This window comes from Triticum dicoccoides, chromosome 2A (genome assembly GCF_002162155.2).
Source record: "Triticum dicoccoides isolate Atlit2015 ecotype Zavitan chromosome 2A, WEW_v2.0, whole genome shotgun sequence".
Classification (NCBI taxonomy): domain Eukaryota; kingdom Viridiplantae; phylum Streptophyta; class Magnoliopsida; order Poales; family Poaceae; genus Triticum; species Triticum dicoccoides.
Window position 1 is genome coordinate 154,137,093 of NC_041382.1, and position 14,723 is coordinate 154,151,815.

At 45.0% G+C, this 14,723-nt stretch overlaps 1 pseudogene; it reads left to right on the forward strand.

The window, feature by feature from the left end:
* Window positions 1–14,434, forward strand: part of LOC119357754 — a 205,997-nt pseudogene extending 191,563 nt beyond the window's left edge.
* The last annotated feature ends 289 nt before the right edge of the window (window positions 14,435–14,723 follow it).

Consider the following 14,723-nt stretch of genomic DNA (forward strand, 5'->3'; position numbering starts at 1 on the left):
CCAGCCAACCACACCAACAGGGATATTGGGTGTTCAAGAAGGCCGGCAAGTCAAATGCCAAAAACAAAGACAAGGGGTCACATAGCGATGAAGAGGAGGAGCCCCGGCAGCCGAACACGGGAGGACAGAAGAGGTTCCCCCCACAAGTGCGGACGGTGAACATGATATACGCAACCCACATCCCCAAGAGGGAGCGGAAGTGTGTGCTCAGGGACATATACGCGTTGGAGCCAGTCGCCCCAAAGTTCAACCCATGGTCCTCTTGTCCGACCACCTTCGATCGCAGGGACCACCCCGCTAGTATCTGTCATGGCGGATTCGCCGCACTGGTCCTAGACCCAATCATCAATGGATTTCACCTCACTCGAGTCCTTATGGATGGCGGCAGCAGCCTGAACCTGCTTTATCAGGACACAGTGCGCAAAATGGGTATAGATCCCTCAAGGATCAAACCCACAAAAACGACCTTTAAAGGTGTCATACCAGGTGTAGACGCCCATTGCACAGACTCAGTCACACTGGAAGTGGTCTTCGGATCCCTGGATAACTTCCGAAGTGAAGAGTTAATCTTCAACATAGTCCCGTTCCGTAGTGGCTACCACGCACTGCTCGGGCGAACCGCATTTGCAAGATTCAATGTGGTACCACATTATGCATATCTCAAGCTCAAGATGCCAGGACCTCGGGGGGTCATCACAGTCAATGGAAACACAGAGCGCTCTCTCCGCACGGAGGAGCACACTGCGGCCCTCGCAACAGAAGCACAAAGCAGCCTCTTAAGGCAATCCACTAGTTCGGCGATTAAGGACCCGGACAACTTCAACGCGCCCGGAGAAATCAGCAAATGGACCGCCTGGCACGTCCCGAGCTCGCATAGCAATGCGGCCCCCACCCCGGCCCCAGCCAAACAGCGAAATTCATGCCACGCGTACATAATTACGCATTAAAAATACCATGGGCACAGGCGGGGAGGGGGGCACAACTACGGCACGCCCAAATACGTGGCTTAAACCGCACTAGGGGCTTCCCACTTTGTTATTTTTCTCTTTCAGGACTTTAATCTCTGGAAACCCTATCCGGCAGCATGATTGCCGAACACATGATGCAGCAACCAAGGAGGCAGAAAGCTATGTCACACCAAGGAACTCCCAGGTGGATTACGATCACGAGTGAAATATTTGCTTTAATAGTATTCCTCAACTTGCCCTTGGAAGGGTCATGTCAAACAGTCCTACTTCTTGCTTATCGCACTACTTGTATCATTTTGCTTTAACGCACCTTTTTGAATAAACAATGCATAGCATTAAGACTATTATCGCATTCCTCCTTTTTATATACATGTTCATTCACGACATCTAGCACCCGTACACTCTGGTATGGCCAATACGCTAGGGGCTTAAGCATACCCCATAATACGGCGTGAGAAGTCCGAACACTTTCAACAGTGCGGCACCCTGAACTTATAGCATTATATGCATCAGCTCCGAATCATGTCTTGGGTCAATAGTTGGGTTTGCCCGGCTCCCATGTTTTGGTACCTTACGTTCCGCCATATCGGCTAAGGTAGCACTGGGAGAACTACTGCGATTGTGCCCCGGTTCTGCTAGGCTAAGCACCTCAGTAGAGAAAGCTAAAACTGACTGTCATGATAAGGCGAGAGACTGGTCGCTGTTCGAGAGGTTTTCAAGTCCCTAAAGACTTATGCCTCTTAGAGCGAGGAGTCGGCCCTGTCCGGCTTAAGGCGTGTATCGCGCCCCGAATTCGGCCTTCCGAACACTAGGGGCTTCGCCGAAATTTAAAATTATAGAATTCTATGGCTAAGTGAGAGTGATAACGCATTATGGTCCGATTGCCTTGTTCGTTGTGCTGAGCACCTCCCTCGAAGGACCCAGCAATGGGAACAAGAGTGCTCAGGTTTATCCCGAACACCCCAGCACTAGTGGCATGGGGGCAGAAGCCGACGACTAGCCATCTCTCAGATTTGATAAACAGCCGAACAGAAGGTAATATTTTAAATTCATACAAGCGTTGCATGATGCATATGAACAAGTTTTCATAATACAGGATCACACGAGCAAGTTTACTCAAAAATTACATCTTTCGTACACTCGTCCGCTATGAGACGGGCACCCTTCAGGACACCCTCATAGTACATCTCGGGGTGGCGATGCTCCTTGCCCTGCGGCGGCCCATTCCTTCACCAGCTTCACGACGTCCATCTTAGCCCATTACACCTTAACACGGGCGAAAGCCCGACATGCACCTTCGATGCAGACGGACCGCTTGATGACTTCCAGCCGCGGGCAGGCATCCACAAGCCGCCTCACCAGGCCGAACTAGCTGTTGGGAAGGGCGTCGCCAGGCCACATCCGGACTATAAAGCCCTTCATGGCCTGTTCGGCCGCCTTGTGCAGCTCGACCAGTTGCTTCAGCTGGTCACTCAGAGGCATCAGGTGTTCGGTCCCAGTATACTGAGACCAGAACAGCTTCTCTGTTGAGCTTCCCTCCTCAGCCTAGTAAAATTGTGCGGCATCCGACACTCTGTGGGGCAAATCTGCGAATGCTCCTGGAGAGCTCCGGATTCATGTAAGTAACAAGTAATTTACTTTCACATGTTCGCTTTGCATATAGAATGCCTTACCCGCCGCTATCTTCTTCATCGCATCAATCTCCTGGAGGGCCTTTTGGGCTTCAGCCTTGGCATTATTTGCACTCTCGAGGGCCGCGGCAAGCTCGGACTCTCGCGTCTTCAAGTCAAGCTCCAACGCCTCGTGCTTCGTCACGAGAGAATGGAGCTCTTGCTGCACCTCGCCCACCCGAGCCTCCTGCCTTTCCCGCTTGGTGCGCTCCTTAGCCGCTTTATTTTCGGTCTCGGATAGCGCTTGCTTCAGGGTCGCCACCTCAGTCGTGGCCCCTGGCAAATTTACGATGATCATGTCATTTTGCAATCGCATTCTTTTTATACATATCCATAGACTAGGTACTACTTACCTTTGTTCTCCTCGAGCTACCTCTTGGCAAGGCCGAGCTCATCCTTGGACCCTTTAAGGTCCTACTTCAGTGCGGCGACCTCCGCCGTTAGTGCGGCAGAGGCCAGCAACGAAGCCTGCATACGCATATAGACATACTTATATTAGACTCCTACGATACTGTTTGATCCTCTGTTTGGCTTTTCTTTGTGAACACCGAACAGAGCATCAGGGGCTACTATCTATGTAGTAATATTTTTCCTATATTTCAAAAACCTACCTCAAAGCCTGTTAGAAGGCTGGCACAGGCTTCAGTCAGTCTGCTCTTGGCAGACTGAACCTTCTGGACCACCGCACTCATAATAGTGTGGTGCTCTTCGTCGATGGAAGCGCTGCGAAGCACTCCCAGTAGACTGTCCGGTGCCTCTGGATGGATAGAGGTCACCAGCACAGGCGTCTTGCCCCTTTTGGAAGGAGGCCGCCTGCCTGAGTCCGGAACCACTGGAGGTTCCGGCGCGGTGTTCGGCTAAGGGCCGAACTCGGAGCCCTCGGGAGCCTTGCTCCCTCTGCTCCCGGAATCCGGAAGGTCGCCTTGAGGCACCTCCGGGACTGTCTCCCCTCGACCCGGTGCCTCTTGAGACAATGCCTCGACGTTGTCTGTAGGGCAAGGGGAGGTGGCGGTCGGAAGTGGATCGCTATCCATATCCGACGAGCCCAGGGAGCCGTCCGAAGATACGTCGATACGGGCTCGTGGCGGTCTGCATAATCATAATTTAGCGTTAGGAGAAGTAGTGCGACAAAGGTATGCTATGAGTTATTCTAGCATCCGAATACTTACGACTTCACCAGGGGCTTGGCCCTGAGCAGCCACTCGTCTTCGCCTTCGGCGGCGGTGGTGGAGTAGTCCGGAAGGAGAGTCCTTCCCTTCTTGGACCCTTCGCCCCCCCCCCCCCGGTTGGGGCGGCCTTCCTTTTCTTGTCTCCCCCGACTGGAGGGGGAGCATCTTCATCTTCCTCCTCGTCTACAGGGGAGGAGTGCGTCGTGGAGTTATCAGACGATGAGTCCGATAACACCTGGCGTCGGGAACTCTTTCGGGTTCCCTTGGCCTTCTTGGTCTTCTCCGGCACCTTGTAAGGAGCCGGAGTCAGCATCTCCGTCAGGAGAGCGTCCGCAGTGTCTTCGGGCAAAGGGGTCGGACAGTTAATCTGCCCCAACGTCTCCACCCAGTCCTGTCAAAGGCATGGAGCTCAGACCCCGCACATGGTTAAGCTAGGGAAATAAATATCCTACCAGATGTATAGAACTCACCGAATGCGCTGAGAGCTTCGCTCTTAGCCCGCGGTCCTCGATGAGAGAGGGAGGGACCTCGGCGCCCTTGAACAGCACCCTCAAGACGTCCTTGTGCATCGTGTCGAAGAGCTCGCTCAGAGTCTGGTGCTGGGCCGGGTCAAACTCCCACAAGTTGAAATCCCATTGTTGACATGGGAGGATCCGGCGGATGAGCATGAACTGGACTATGTTGACAAGCTTGAGCTTCTTGCCTGCCCTATTTCGGATACATTTCTGGAGTCCGTCCAGCTCTACCGATGAACCCCAGGATAGGCCCTTCTCTTTCCAATAGGTGATCCGCATGGGGATTCCGGATCGAAACTCAGGGGCAGCCACCCAGTTGGTGTTGCGCCGCTCGGTGATGTAGAACCACGCCGATTGCCACCCCTTTATGGTCTCCACGAAGGAGCCTTCAAGCCATATAACATTGGGCATCTTGCCCACCATGGCTCTGCCGCATTCTACTTGTTGGCCTCCCACCACCTTCGGCTTGATATTGATGGTCTTTAACCACAAGCCGAAGTGGGGCCGGATGCAGAGGAAAGCCTCACACACGATGATGAATGCTGAAATGTTGAGGATGAAGTTCGGGGCCAGATCATGGAAGTACAGCCCGTAGTAGAACATGAGACCACGGACGAATGGATGGAGGGGAAACCCCAGTCCGCGGAGGAAGTGGTGGAGGAAAACTACCCTCTCGTGAGGTTCAGGGGTAGGAACGATCTGCCCCGCAGCGGGCAGCCAATGCGTGATATTCGCGGCTAAGTATCCGGCTCCGCGCAGCTTCTTGATGTGTCCCTCCGTAACGGAGGAAGCCATCCATTTGCCCCCTGCTCCGGACATAATTGGAGAAGGTTGAGGGGAAGGATGTGGACTTGGGCGTTGGAGCTCGAGTGCGCAAGAATGGATGAGCAAGGAGGAAGAAGGCATGGGTAGAAAAAGGTTAAACCTTGTCCCTTTATAAGGGCGGCCGAAACTATGCGCCCCCACTAGCTTGGTAAAACTCACTTATCCACCAAGCACCGTAATCGATGGCACGGTTGGGTTACCCACGCCCGTATTGATGAGAATCCCATAATAAGGGGGACACGATCTCTGCTTTGACAAGACGTGTCAAGAAACTGCCTCACGTTATGTGCGGGGCTAGTTAAAACCGTTCGAATAATCACCGGGCCATGGCATAATGTCATGTTACCAAAACGTGTCAGCAGATTAGACTTGTGGAAATATTATTCTCTCTACGATGGTATGTGGAACTTATTTTGCAAGGTCGGACACTATCCTTATATTCAAGTTCTTCCGTGGTGTATTCGGAGGAGGAACCCGCCTTGCAATCCCGAAGACAATACTGCGCGCCGGACTCATCGTCATTGAAGCCTGGTTCAGGGGCTACTGAGGGAGTCCTGGATTAGGGGGTCTCCGGACAACCGAACTATATCCTTTGGCCGGACTATAGGACTATGAAGATACAAGATTGAAGACTTCGTCTCGTGTCCGGATGGGACTCTACTTGGCGTGGAAGGCAAGCTAGGCAATACGGATATGTGTATCTGCTCCTTTGTAACCGACCTTGTGTAACCCTAGCCCCCTCCGGTGTCTATATACACCGGAGGGTTTTAGTCCGTAGGACAACATACAATCATACCATAGGCTAGCTTCTAGGGTTTAGCCTCTCCGATCTCGTGGTAGATCAACTCTTGTAATACTCATATCATCAAGAATAAATCAAGCGGGATGTAGGGTTTTACCTCCATCAAGAGGGCCCGAACCTGGATAAAACATCGTGTCCCCTGCCTCCTGTTACCATCCGCCTTAGACGCATAGTTCGGGACCCCCTACCCGAGATCCGCCGGTTTTGACACTGACACACACCTTTTGGGAGAAACACACATGAATCGGAATTTATTAGAATACTCTATGTGCTTCACTTATATCTTTTGAGCTAGATAATTTTTCTCTAATGCTTCACTTATATCTTTTTAGAGCATGATGGTGGTTTTATTTTATAGAAATTATTGATCTCTCATGCTTCACTTATATTATTTTGAGAGTCATTTAGAACATCATGGTAATTTGCTTTGGTTATGAAATTAGTCCTAATATGATAGGCATCCAAGATGAGTATAATAAAAACTTTCATATAGACTGCATTAAATGTTATGAGAAGCTTGATACTTGATAGTTGTTTCAAGATATAAAGATGGTAATATTAGAGTTGTGCTAGTTGAGTAATTGTGGAATTGAGAAATACTTGCGTTGAAGTTGGCAAGTCTCGTAGCATGCACATATGGTAAAAGTTGTGTGACAAATTTGAAGCATGGGGTGTTCTTTGATTGCTTTCCTTATGAGTGGCAGTCGGGGATGAGCGATGGTCTTTTCCTACCAATCTATCCCCCTAGGAGAATGCGCGTAGTGCTTGATTTTGATGACTTGTAGATTTTTGCAATAAGTATGTAAGTTCTTTATGACTAATGTTGAGTCCATGGATTATACGCACTCTCACCCTTCCATTATTGCTAGCCTCTTCGACACCGTGCATTGCCCTTTCTCACCTAGAGAGTTGGTGCAAACTTCGCCGGTGCATCCAAACCCCGTGATATGATACGCTCTATCACACATAAGCCTCCTTATATCTTCCTCAAAACAGCCACCATACCTACCTATTATGGCATTTCCATAGCCATTCCGAGATATATTGCCATGCAACTTTCCACCGTTCCGTTTATTATGGCACGCTCCATCATTGTCATATTGCCTTGCATGATCATGTAGTTGACATCATATTTGTGGCAAAGCCACCTTCATAATTCTTCCATACATGTCACTCTTGATTCATTGCATATCCCGGTACACCGCCGGAGGCATTCACATAGAGTCATAGTTTGTTCTAAGTGTCGAGTTGTAATTCTTGAGTTGTAAGTAAATAAAAGTGTGATGATTTTTATTATTAGAGCATTGTCCCATGTGAGGAAAGTTCTTCGGAAAAAATGACATAAAAAAGGGCCCAAAAAATGAGAGAAAAAGAGAGAAGGGGTAATGTTACTATCCTTTTTCCACACTTGTGCTTCAAAGTAGCACCATGATCTTCATGATAGAGAGTCTCTTATGTTGTCACTTTCATATACTAGTGGGAATTTTTCATTATAGAACTTGGCTTGTCTATTCCAATAATGGGCTTCCTCAAAATGCCCTGGGTCTCCGTGAGCAAGCAAGTTGGATGCACACCCACTTAGTTTCTTTTGTTGAGCTTTCATATATTTATAGCTCTAGTGCATCTGTTGCATGGCAATCCCTACTCCTTGCATTGACATCAATTGATGGGCATCTCCATAGCCCGTCGATTAGTCGCGTCAATGTGAGACTTTCTCTTTTTTTGTCTTCTCACACAACCTCCATCATCATATTCTATTCCACCCATAGTGTTATGACTCGCGCTCATATATTGCGTGAAAGTTGAAAAAGTTTGAAAAGGCTAAAGTATGAAACAATTGCTTGGCTTGTCACCGAGGTTGTGCATGATGGGAGCATTTTTTCTGACGAAAATGAAGCATGGCCAAACTATATGATTTTGTAGGGATAAGCTTTCTTTGGCTATGTTATTTTGATAAGACATGGTTGCTCAGGATGTATCTCCTAGTGCTCTGCACTATGACAGCTCTGATGATTAGGAACCCCTACTATGATGTGGGCTTTGGTGGCTCCCCTAACTGCCATCTTGTTATGATTTCCATGCACTTTGTTTGCTATGCCATGTCATTTGGATGCCTGCGTGCATCATCTATCAGTATGGTGTGTAATAATTATTACTTATGCTACCTATGTTATTGGAGACTGCCTGCCATATGGTTATGCTGTTATAAATGCTTATTCAGCCTGGTTATCTCATATCTATCAATGTTCCAACAAATACTACACAGTGAGATTTATTATACCTCTAGCACTTGCTGCAATAGCAAGACTCACATATCATGTAGAAGTACATATTATGCTATTCGTAATATGTCACAATATTACTACCTATACATTTCCCATGAATAGGAGTTGGAATATTCTAAATTGAATGTTAGAGGTATAAACTCCACAACTAGGTGGAATGACATTAGAAAGAAAATTGATGAAAGTGCTTGCTGCATTATGACGTTTCAAGAAACTAAGAGAGATACTTTTGATAATGCTTATATCAAGAATTTTTGCCCCAAGAGGTTCAACCAATATTGTTTTTCACCTTCTATTGGCTATTCTGGAGGTTTGATTACCATTTGGAATGGCAACTTAATGAAGGGCAAAGTGATATCCCGAAACTACTATCACATCACAGTGGAGTTCACATCTAATCTGGATAATACCTGCTGGTATCTCACTAATGTTTATGGACCTAACAGCTTAGAAGGTAAACAGAAATTTGTTGATTGGCTCATGGGTGTGAGTATGAACCAGTCTAAGTTATGGATGATTCTAGGTGATTTTAATTTCATAAGAAGTACTGATAATAGAAATAAACCTGGTGGTGATCCTGCTAGTATGATGACTTTCAACAATATCATTGTCAACCTGGATCTGGTTGAAATCCCACTCAAAGGAAGAGCCTTCACATGGAGCAATAAACAAGATCAACCTCTATTGGAAAAGTTAGATTGGATTTTTACCAGCTCCCACTTGACTACTACCCATCCATCTACTATGGCTATTCCATTAGCTAAAATCTCTTCTGACCATGTACCTATAAAAATTCAGATTGACAACAATATTCCCAGAAGCCAGATATTCAGATTTGAAGAGTATTGGACTGAATTCAGTGGATTTATTGAAACTGTGGAGAAACATTGGTTGAACTCCACTCATTTCACTGATTCTTCCAAGAATTTAAACTTAAAGTTTAAAGCTATCAGAAGAGGTTTGAAATCATGGAGCAAGCAATACTCCCAACTGAATAAAATCATTGACAATTGTTGTTTCTATGTGAAATTATTTGATGGCATAGAGGATCAAAGACCACTAGCTAGGGTTGAAAAGAATTTCAGGTACTTGCTCATCAAACATACAAACAAGTTGCTGGAGGCTAAGAGAATTTATTGGAGAATCAGGGCAAACATCAGATGGGCAAACCTTGGTGATGAAAACACCAAATTCTTTCATGAAATAGCCACATATGTATTTAGGCACAACTACATCACATATCTTATGACTATGGATGGACAGCAAGTATTTGATCATGATCATAAAGCTGCTATATTATGGGCTTCTTTTAAAAATAGGATTGGTACTGAAACAATCTGCACACACAACTTTGACATATCCCATCTTGCTATGGAGGAGGACCTTCAGGATCTAGACAGGCCCTTCACTAATGATGAAATTGATGATATCATCAATAAAATGCCCAATGACAAATCTCCTGGACCTAATGGTTTTAATGGCTTGTTTATGAAGAAATGTTGGCACATAATCAAGCATTATTTCTACAAATTCATCAATGATTTCTACAATGAAATTGTTTCCCTAGCTCCTGTTAACACTGCTTACATAACTCTGATACCCAAGAATGACAATCCTAAAACTCATGATGATTATAGGCCCATCTCCCTTGTAAGTATGCCTATCAAAATTCTTACTAAACTCCTTGCTAATAGAGTGCAGCAGATTATTATATCTAGAATTAGCAATAATCAATATGGGTTTATTAAGACAAGGAATATTCAGGATTGCCTTGCATGGAGTTTTGAATACATACATATGTGCCACAAGTCCAAGAAAGAAATCATTATTTTTAAGATTGATTTTGTTAAGGCTTTTGATAAAGTGAACTACAAGGCTATCTTATTCATGATGAAACATCTGGGATTTAGCAACAAATGGATTAGATAGGTCTCATCTATCCTATCTACTGCTACTACATCTGTCATCCTTAATAGTGTTCTAGGTAAATGCATACAATGTAAGTGTGCTGTCAGACAAGGAGATCCTTTTTCCCCTCTTCTATATGTTATGGTTGGAGAATTGTTGCAAATCATGGTTAATGATGCTTGGAGAAATGGAACATTATCTTTACCAATTGAGACTAATTTTACTGAATGCTATCCCATCATACAATATGATGATGACACACTGGTCATCCTGCCAGCTGATGAGGTACAAATTAGAAGTTTCATTGAGATACTTGACAATTTCTCAAAATTTACTGGGCTTGTTGTAAACTATGGTAAATCTTCCATGGTTCCAATCAATATGACTGATGATAAAGCTCAAGAACTGGCAAATACCTTCAACTGTAAAAAAGAAGCCATGCCCTTCACATATCTTGGTCTACCAATGGGATCTACAAGACCTAAAGTAGCAGATTTAATGCCCATGGTATCAAGACTTGACCATAGACTATCTGGCATTGCTTCTTTAATGTCATACTCTGGGAGACTTGTTCATCTCAAATCCATAGTTGCTGCTCTGCCAATATTTGCTATGTGTTCTATCAGAGTACCATTCTCCATACTGGACCACTTTGAAAAGTCAGGTAGGAATTTTCTTTGGTATGGTAAGGATATCAACAAAAAAGGAAATTGTCTTATCAAATGGGATAATGTTTTCTTGCTAAAAAAGGCAGGGGGCCTAGGGGTGTTAAACCTGAGAGCACAAAACAAAACTCTGCTTATTAAATTTCTTTACAAATTCTACAACAAGCATGATATTCCCTGGGTTAACCTTATATGGAACAATTACTATGACAATGATGAGGTACCTAGTTTCCTTACCATGGTGGGATCCTTTTGGTGGAGAGACTGTTGCTCTAATTTGCAAGAATTCAAAAATATGACTATATACTATGCTGGGACTGGTGATACAATTAAGCTATGGTTAGATAAATGGTGCTCTCATACAATATCACAGTCAATGCCTCAACTATTTTCTTATGCAAAGAAGGCGGACACAACTCTTGCATCTGTCAACAACATGGAGGAGAGTGAATTTTATGAATTATTCCACTTGCCTATGTCTTCTATTGTAGTACAACAGAGTATCAATCTTAGAGAGTTGATCCACAATAGAGAGAACCAGCAGCAATCAGATACTTGGAAATTCTATTGGGGTGACACAAAGTACTCTAATAAGAGAATATACCTTGAACTAATGGGAAATCCTGTTGATGCTCCTAAACCCTATCAATGGATATGGAAATCATACTCACTGCCCAAGCATAAATTCTTCTTCTGGCTACTGTTACAAGACAGATTAAACACTAGAGACCTACTCAACAGGAAGAATTTCTACATTGAGACTAGTAAGTGTGAATTATGTGATGATGAACCTAATGAACACCTAATGCATCTCTTCTTTAGCTATGATTTCAGCCAAATCTTCTGGATGAACATTGGTTACCAATGGAACACTGATCACAACCTTATAGAAATGCTCTTGGAAGGAAGGAAGCAAGATACCCTGGCTACTCTAAAGAATGTTTGATTGCTGGATGCTAAAGTCTCTAGAAACACAAAAATAGCATTATTTTTTATCACAAGCTCAAGAATATGACATATTGCATTGCCAGTTTCAAGGAGCACTTCAGCATGATTATAAAGAAGGCCAAACCTGGATTGAAGGAGGGCATGCAAAGTTGGCTAGATCATTTGTGGACATTTTATTATCTTGTACTACATCCATCATGTAAATCCATATGTATATGTTTCCCTCTTATAAATGAAAATGAGAATCACAATGGGGTCCTTCCCCACTGTTTTTATCAAAAAAATTTAAAATAAGACATGGTTTCTTGATTAGCATTGCTTGAAGTATTATTAATTTTATGTCAATATTAAACTTCTGTCTAGAATCTTTCGTATCTAAACATTCATGCCGCAATAAAGAGAAATACATTGAAAATTATGTTAGGTAGCATTCCACATCAAAAATTTTGTTTTTATCATTTACCTACTCGAGGACGAGCAGGAATTAAGCTTGGCGATGCTTGATACGTCTCCAATGTATCTATAATTTTCGATTGTTCCATGCTATTATATTATCTGTTTGGATGTTTAATGGGCTTTATTATGCACTTTTATATTATTTTTGGGACTAACCTATTAACCGAAGGCCCAGTGCAAATTGCTAATTTTTTTTGCCTATTTCAGTGTTTCGCAGAAAAGGAATATCAAACGGAATCCAAAAGGTATGAAACCATCGCGAGGATCTTTTTTTGGAACAAACGCAATCCAGGAGACTTGGAGTGGATGTCAAGGAAGCAGCGAGGTGGCCACGAGGTAGGGCGGTACGCCCCCCACCCTCGTGGGCCCCTTGCAGCTCCACCGACCTACTTTTTTTCCCTATATATACTCTTATACCCTGAAAACATCCAAGGGAACCATGAAACCACTTTTCCATCGCCGCAACCTTCTGTACCCATGAGATCCCATCTGGGGACCTTTTCCGGTGATCCGCCGGAGGTGGATTCGATCACGGAGGGCTTCTACATCAACACCATAGCTTCTCCGATGATGTATGAGTAGTTTACCATGGACCTTCGGGTCCATAGTTATTAGCTAGATGGCTTCTTCTCTCTCTTTGGATCTCAATACAAAGTTCTCCTCGATATTCTTGGAGATCTATTCGATGTAATTCTTTTTGCGGTGTGTTTGTCGAGATCCGACGAATTGTGGGTTTATGATCAAGATTATCTATGAACAATATTTGATTCTTCTCTGAATTCTTATATCCATGATTTGATATCTTTGCTAGTCTCTTCGAATTATCAGTTTGGTTTATCCTACTAGATTGATCTTTCTTGCAATGGGAGAAGTGCTTAGCTTTGGGTTCAATCTTGCGGTGTCCTTTCCCAATGACAGCAGGGGCAGCAAGGCACGTATTGTATTGTTGCCATTGAGGATAAAAATATGAGGTTTATATCATATTGCTTGAGTTTATCCCTCTACATCATGTCATCTTTCCTAATGCATTACTCTGTTCTTCTGAACTTAATACTCTAGATGCATGCTGGATAGCGGTCGATGTGTGGAGTAATAGTAGTAGATACAGATTCGTTTCGGTCTACTTGACACGGACGTGATGCCTATGTTCATGATCATGCCTAGATATCATCATAAGTATGTGCTTTTCTATCAATTGCTCGGCAGTAATTTGTTCACCCACCGTAATATATGCTATCTTGAGAGAAGCCACTAGTGAAACCTGTGGCCCCGGGGTCTACTTTACATCATATAAGTTTCTGCTCTACAATTCTAGTTTACTATTTATTTTGCAATATTTACTTTTCAATCTATATAACAAAAATATCAAAAATATTTATCTTATTATCTCTATCAGATCTCACTTTCGTAAGTGAACGTGAAGGGATTGGCAACCCCTTTATCTCATTGGTTGCGAGGTTCTTGTTTGTTTGTGAAGGTACTAGGTGACTTGCGTGTAGTCTCCTACTAGATTGATACCTTGGTTCTCAAAAACTGAGGGAAATACTTACGCTACTTTGCTGCATCACCCTCTCCTCTTCAAGGGAAAACCAACGCATGCTCAAGAGGTAGCCGTGGCTTCGACGTGCGGAACACGGTGGTGGACGCCATCCTCTCCTCGGTGAGGGTGGAGTGCCCGCACGAAGGCTGTGGGATCTATGTCACTTACCACAAGCTCGCCGATCACCATAGCGTGTGTCTGCTCGCGCCCTGCAAATGCCCCGTGCCCGTCTATGGGTATAAGGCCCACCGCCGGCGCTCTCCCACCACATCAGCATCGTGCATCCCATGCCCGTGCACTTGATCAAGTAAGGCAAGGTGCCCCAGTTGCAAGTGCCACTGTCGGAACCACGGCTCTTACTGTTTGCGGAGGAGGACGGCCGCGCATTTTTCTTGGTTGGCGGCGTGCTCGACATCGGCGCGCCTATCGCCGTGTCGGTCGTTTGCATCAGAGTGGGGGCGTCCCCACTGCCGCACTACGTGGCCAAGCTGTGGGCGAATGGCCCGCTGGGGGAGCCCAAAGGCAGGACCGACGCCGTCAAGGTGGAAATGGAGGTGACAAGCAGCAAGGATCCCGGCGACGTCACCGTCCAGGAGCCGACCTTCTTCACAGTTCCGCCCAAGCTGCTGGCTGGGGCTAAGCTGGTGTCCCTCCACATTCAGATTGACAAGCTCACGTCCTAAATGATTCTATAGTGCCTTCTGTTTATCTTAGTAATATGCTAATATAGGGGTTAGCTCGGTCTACTTAGCTTAAGAGATGGTGGGTTTTGGTGGCGATGCAGCAATTACTTCGACATCAGATCAACAGTTAAAGTAATTTCCAACAGTCGAATGGATATTTTGTGTCTGTTGGATATAAAGATCCTTTGGGTAAGAAGTATAAGAGCATCTCCAATAGCTTGTCTATATGGATGTCTATACTCATTTTGCACGACGTGGGCCCAAAACAGGCGTCCAACAGCTTGTCTAT